The sequence below is a fragment of the Malus domestica genome, chromosome 12 (genome assembly GCF_042453785.1).
Source record: "Malus domestica chromosome 12, GDT2T_hap1".
Lineage (NCBI taxonomy): Eukaryota > Viridiplantae > Streptophyta > Magnoliopsida > Rosales > Rosaceae > Malus > Malus domestica.
In genome coordinates this window covers 10,784,160-10,791,434 of record NC_091672.1, presented here as the reverse complement: position 1 = coordinate 10,791,434, position 7,275 = coordinate 10,784,160, and the positions used below count along the sequence as shown (strand labels likewise).

At 38.0% G+C, this 7,275-nt stretch overlaps 1 long non-coding RNA gene across 2 annotated transcripts; it reads right to left on the bottom strand.

The window, feature by feature from the left end:
• Positions 1–235: 235 nt before the first annotated feature.
• On the bottom strand, positions 236–3,583 carry LOC139190060 (uncharacterized). Of its 2 annotated transcripts, none has more exons than XR_011574047.1 (4): positions 3,347–3,583; positions 2,478–2,576; positions 2,105–2,203; positions 236–653 (listed from the first exon to the last, which is right to left on the bottom strand). It is a non-coding gene; the product is annotated as an uncharacterized lncRNA (long non-coding RNA). The 2 variants fall into 2 exon arrangements; XR_011574048.1 differs by having other exon boundaries at positions 236–702; positions 3,347–3,572.
• Between the last annotated feature and the right edge of the window lie 3,692 nt (positions 3,584–7,275).

Here is a 7,275-nt window from a genome sequence, read left to right as displayed (position 1 = left end):
GGTAGGAACTACGTCGCGCAAAGAAACTTTGCGCGACACAGGGATCTACGTCGCGCAAAGCTACTTTGAGCGACGTAGTGCCTACCTACGTCGCGCAAAGCTGCTTTAAGCGACGTAGATCCCTGCGTCGCGCAAAGTTTTATTTATTTATTTTTTTTTGTCATTTATATTTATTTTTTTAATTTTTAATCAATATTATAATTAAATTCTAAAAAATAATTAATAAACCAAGAAAAAGTAAATAATTATAGAATATATGAAAATGTATGTTTGTCCGAACAAAAAAATAAAAAACTACAAGTCTTCTAAGTTTAATACATCATGCTACTCGGTATCGTCTGGGCAAAATGGCTGGGAAGTCGAAGGTGGAGCAACATTAGGTGCTGGCATCGTCGGGATTTGGAGGCCGGACATCGCTAAGGCCTGAACAATCATATTCATCCTCTCGTCCTGGGCCCTAATGTGGTCGCCCTGGGCCGCAACCTGACCTCTTAGGGTTGTCACTTCCTCCTTCAAGGAATTGACCTCTCCTATGGACAATCTGGAAGAAGAGGCACCCGTTTCACGAACCCCCGCCTTCCCCGTACACCGAACAACGTTACCATGACGACGACCGAACTTCTGATCCAAGACCTCAGTCACAATCTGAACATCTGCATCCAAGGGTGGAAATTCAACCTTAAATCTTCTCACCAATACAAACTACATCATGGATGATGATCATAGAAATGTGAAGGAGAGGGAAAAACAAAGGTAGGTAAGACAGGCTACTAAGAATACAATAAAGGTGATTCCAGAAAATGGTACTAAAAATTTAAAACGCAGTCGCATTTATATGTTTCTTTGCAAAATGATAAATTGAAATGGCAGGCATTTCATCATAATTAAGCTCATCTAAATATTAAATCCAAATATGAACCTCAACAAAGGTTTCTTCGCAACATAATTTGGACTTCAAACATAAGATGATGGCTGCAAGGAATAACTCTACACACCCACTTCACACTCTTTCCCTGAGTCATGAGTACCACTTATGAACACAGAATTTTTTCATTTTTTTTTTCTGCTTTAACAGATTAATATTGAATGGACAAAACGGATTGGGCATTCCAAATTGCAGTGGCAAACATTTTGCAATCCATCATCCAACCAACTAATCTTCCAATTATTTGCATATACATACATATATATACACACACATATATATGCTTGGAATATGTATTTAATTATTGCAGAGAAGCAAAACGGAGAAACGAGAAAATTAAAGGGAAAAGGAAAAGGGGAGAAGAGAAAGAGAACTGAGCAATCTTTCTTCTTCCCCTGAAAAATTAACAAAGGTTTCAGAATGGTGCTGATAATGATTTCTACAGCTTGCAACTAGTGAACGATTGTGGCTGAATGTATAGAGAGAGTGTTCTCTTAAAAACAATTCTAAGAAATCAATTTCCACATCTTTCAATCAGTGCGAGCATATAGGAAATGGAAAAGACATATAATTTGTTTATACAGAGTTGACATCGGGAGGGCCACATTTTCGGCCTACCACTCCTCCGAATATTTGTGTAAAACGTGTAAGTTCAGGACATGCAGAGCATCAAGAAAGCATTCAACTCAACATCATTTCAAAGACAAACTTATCAGTAAGAAATTTAACAAAAGAATAGAAAACAAAAGGCGAAAGCATAAATCTTTTCTCGCTAAAGAGAAAGCAAAAGGCTTAAAGCATGCCACACAAAATGCTGAAAGAATACATTTTCAGCTTATATAATATTTGCTTAATGGAATATAGGATTTCAAGCTCAACCACCAAGTTCTTGATGAGAAATACGTACAAAAAGAAACTGTGCAAAGGTCTAATTAAACCAAGGTCATAACAATGAAACGAAAAGTTTCACATGCCGAAACTGAAACACACACACAACACTGCTACAACTTAGAAATTAAAATGCCAATTATCTAAAGCTAGTCAATTCTACTTCACATGGCATTGGACAATAACACAGATTTTTCCGACTAATGACAAGTCCGCTTCTAAATGTAATTGGTTTTCTCAAATCATCTTAAACACAGAATACTGAATGTACAATTACAGGGATTGTCGTACCTATGGACTCCTGCAGATGGGTAAGAATGACTTGCAGCAGGACGAGCTCTTTCAAAGGCCAAATGAGGTGAATGCAGCTGCCCTAGAGCTTCAGGCCCCCTATGTTGAAATAAAAATCAATAAGTTTTTAATATATAACGAAACCCAAATGCGCAATGGCTATTCAATGACAGGTGTTTATGCATAACTCAGGCACATTCATGCATCAATAATATATCATAACACTATATTCTTCTCTGATGTGTCATAAATTAAACATGTGCCACAAGAATGTGATCGCATTGAGACAGATACACACAGAAAAAAACATAAAACACTAAGTGAAACACATAATAATGAATTTATATGTTTAATTTACAAGGGTTGTCCTTACCCATGGACTCCTGCAGAAGGGTAAGGTTGACTCGCAGCAGGACGAACTCTTCCAAAGCCTAAAGGAAGAGAATACAGCTGCCCTGGAGCTTCAGGCCCCCTATGTTCAAATAAACCAATAAGTTTTTACCAAAGCCAAATGCTCAATGACCATTCAATCACAGGTTTTTATGCGGGACTCAGCACACTCATACATCAATGATATATCACAGCACCATATTTTTCTATGACATGTACATTAAACATACACCAAATAATTTTGTGATCGCATTGGGACTAATAACAAAGACAGAAATCATATAACACCAATTGAAACACTTTTAAGGAATTTAAAAGTTTACAGTTCTTGCTGTTGTCATTACCTTCGACAAAACATTTACAAAGCCTGTTTATTTCTTAAGAAAAATAAAGGTACGGTAGTTAAGCTTGGCAAGTCAGATTAACAATGCACATAGGATCCCCCCCCCCCCGGGGGAAGCCAGTGCTTAATTTCATGGTGAAGTTTGACATAAGTGCATCAAAGTCACTCCTAAGCCATAGATTATCCTACTAAAATACATGAGCTTAACGCTTAATTGAGCAGAACGAGTAGCACTTAACGTAAGATAAATCAATTTTCTTCCAATATTAATTCATTCTGGAAATCGAATTTGGCTTCCAAAATTTTATCACCAACCAAACAGAAAGAGATGGAAAAAGAAAATCTGTGAAATTCTCGCCAATGGAGCTCAACAGATCAACAAAATTGCAAAAACTTTAAACAATCAACTAGAATCACTTCACCGAAAAAGCAATTTGACAAAAACCCAACATGCAATTTGAGCCTAAACCCTAAATAACAAAAACCCATCGAAGATCAGAAACTCTCACCTTGATTTTGGGACTTGATTCGCGTCGGCTTCGAGATTCGCATGGCTGCCAGTCGTTTAGAACGAGAGGGAGAGAGACAACCAACAGAGTAGTGGTGGTGGTTGGATTCGAGATTGTGAAGAGGAAAGCTTGCGAACGAGAGGGAGATAGATATCCACGGGAAAGAGAGAAGGAGAGATGAGCGAGAGGGAAGAGAGAGGTTTATACGGCAAAGAGGGAAGAGAGAGGTCTATTATACAGGAAAGAGGGAAAGCGGAGAGAGATGTCTACGGGCCGGGAAAAAGGTCCAAACTTAGGAAAATTGAAAAAAACCGCCTATTTTTCACTATTTTACCGCCATATTTATCATAACTTGCACGACGTAGGTACACTTGCGTCGTGCAAAGCTGTTTTGCGTGACGCAGGTGTACCTACGTCGCGCAAAGTGTTTTTTTTTTTTTTTCTTTTGCTTTTCTCTTGCCCTTTTGCTTATGAGTATAAAATAAATAAATTAAAATATACTTACTAAATATATATACCATTGAACTTGATGGGAAATGCATTGTACGAAATTAGTTTCAACGATCAAACCGTCAAACTTGTTTGTATATACTTCGAGATCACATACGCCAAAAATAAAAATAAAAACATATTCAGAGATCAAGTAACAGGACAAAACTTTTTTACGGTTATAAATGAAAAATCACGATTTAACGGTAGTTTTAACTTCGATTTTGATAATTTTTAGAGCTACACTCCTTGACCCTATATTAATACAATGAACTAATTCGATCTTCAATTAAAATATTTACACTAGTGGACACCACAAAATCTTATGTTATACTTGATGAAAGTATAAATAAACTCTAAGTGATAGTGAATGTATTGTTTTGATGGGAGATGCATTGTACGAAACTAGTTTCAACGATCCAACCGTCAAACTTATTTGTATATGCTTCGAGATCGCGTACGCCAAAAATCGCAAAAAACAAACATTCAGTGATTAAGTAACGGGACAAAACTTTTCGACGGTTATAAACGAAAAAGCACGATTTAACGATAGTTTTAACTCCGATTTTGATGATTTTTTAGAGCTACACTCCTTGACCCTATATGAATACAATGAATTAATTCGATCTTCAATTTAAAATATTTACACTAGTGGACACCACAAAATCTTATGTTATACTTGATGAAAATATAAATAAACTCCAAGTGTTAGTGAATGTATCGTTTTAATGGGATACACATTCTACGAAACTAGTTTCAACGATCCAACCGTCAAACATGTTTGTATATGCTTTGAGATCGCGTACGCTAAAAATCACAAAAAACAAACATTCAGAGATCAAGTAACGAGACAAAACTTTTCGACGGTTATAAACGAAAAAGCACGATTTAACGGTAGTTTTAACTCCGATTTTGATGATTTTTTAGAGCTACACTCCTTGACCCTATATGAATACAATGAACTAATTCGATCTTCAATTTAAAATATTACACTAGTGGACACCACAAAATCTTATGTTATACTTGATGAAAATATAAATAAACTCCAAGTGTTAGTGAATGTATCGTTTTAATGAGATACGCATTGTACGAAACTAGTTTCAACGATCCAACCGTCAAACGTGTTTGTATATGCTTTGAGATCGCGTACGCCAAAAATCGCAAAAAACAAACATTCAGAGATCAAGTAACGGGACAAAACTTTTCGACGATTATAAATGAAAAAGCACGATTTAACGGTAGTTTTAACTCCGATTTTGATGATTTTTGAGAGCTACACTCTTTAATCCTATATGAATAAAATGAACTAATTTGATCGTCAATTTAAAACATTTACACAAGTAGATACCACAATAGAAAAAGGCAATGCAAGAACCCCAAAAGAAGAGGAAAAAAAAAAAAACTTTGCGCGACGTAGGTACACCTACGTCGCGCAACGTTTTTTTTTTTTTTTTTTTTTTTTCCCTCTTCTTAGCTTTTGTTTCCCTAAACCTATCAAAATCCTTCATACTCCTAGTCATTCATTCTACTCGTTCAATTGTTCAAAACCAAAACTCAACTTGTTAAAAATAAGCTAGCATTGACAAAGATAATTAAAGAAAAACATAAATACATAAAAATAAAAAAATCCAAATATAAATGTAATTAATAAATCAAATAAATACAATACTTGAAGGTGAAGATGGTGAAGGTTGAGAGAGGTAGAGAGTCTGAAAGAGAGTGAAGGAGAGAGGTTGAGTGTGAAGAAAAAGGCCCCTATGTATGGTTATTTAAGAAAAAAAAGTCGTTGACTTTGCGCGACGCCACCCACGTCGCGCAAAGTATCTTTGCGCGACGGACATTTGCGCGACAAAGGAATGCGTCGCGCAAAGATGTTTTGCGTGACGTAGGTGCACCTTCGTCGCGCAAAACTGTTTTGCGCGACGCATTCCTTCGTCGCGCAAAGGTCCGTCGCGCAAAGATACTTTGCGCGACGTTTTGTGTTTAGCGTCGCGCAAAGATACTTTGCGCGACGAAATTTGCTGCGTCGCGCAAGTTTCCGTCGCGCAAACATGTTTTTGTACTAGTGTATGTATATTCCCACATCTTCCTAGCATGAGGCCTTTTAGGAGCTCACTGGCTTCGGGGTTCCATCGGAACTCCGAAGTAAAGCGAGTTCGTGCGAGAGGGTGACCCACTGGGAAGTTCTCGTGTGAGTTCCAAGAAACAAAACCGTGAGGGCGTGGTCGAGGCCCAAAGCAGACAATATTGTGCTATGACGGAGTCGAGCCCGGGAAATGGTCCCGCCCGGGCTGGGATGTGACAATTAAACTGACACACTCCAACCTGGAATGTCCACTAGGACTCCGAATCGAGTTGCGCTGGCCGACACCAGTAAGGTGACGAAGCCATAAAGTGTGATGTTGTGAAAAAATGTGAATAAATTTAAACCTAAGAGTGCCTAAATACCAAAGTGCGCTGGTGAGCGGGAAGGAACCCACTTAACACGTGACGTTAGAGCATAAGTAAGTACAGTAGAGGATTAAGAATCGTACCCTCGAAATAATCTCCAATACTAAGAATCGCCACGAATCTTCGACGATAAGAAAGCACAGCTAATAAAACCTGAAGGGTGAAAAGAAAACAAAGGTGAGTGGCCCTAGAGATAAAATTTTAATAGAAACCATATAAAACAATATAACCCCTCGCTACAACACTTGTATAGTTTCTAGAAAAATCATACCACGTATCAATGTGAAATCAAGAGTATATCAACTATAATTCCATAATTATACTACAACACAGCATCTCATCAGCAATATCAATAATCATGTGATTAATAACCCACATTAGCACGCAAATCGGAGTCACTTATGGTGACTTGTACGACTGCACCCATATCTTATCAATCAACGCTAGCATATAAGTCGAAGTCACCTCTTGTGACCTATACGACTTATCTATATCTTATCACATATGCTAGCTCATCACATATTTCATCACATATGCTAGCTTATCACATATTTCATCACATATGCTAGCTCATAAGTTGGAGTCACCTCTAGTGACCTGTACGACTTATCCAAAGCTCAATAAGTATACATGCACACTAGTCAGAACCACCTAAAGTGGTCTGTACGACAGGACTAGGTGTAAATAAATACACTCAAGTGCTACGATCACGTGAAGGCTGTGCGAATAATCGCGGGTCACCTACGAGTCGGAACCACCTATAGTGGTCTGCATGACAGGACTGTGCACCTACCTTGGATCCAAGGTGAGCATAAGGTGCAGGAGGTGAACATCATGTGAAGGACTATACCCTGGCCACAGGCAGGAGCACTAACATCGGGGTGCAGGTTTATGAGCTCTCAATGTATCTCAACATAATATGTACGATTCATGGGCAACCCGTACGACAGTGTCGGAGTTGCTTAAAACATGCATGTAGTCATGCCATA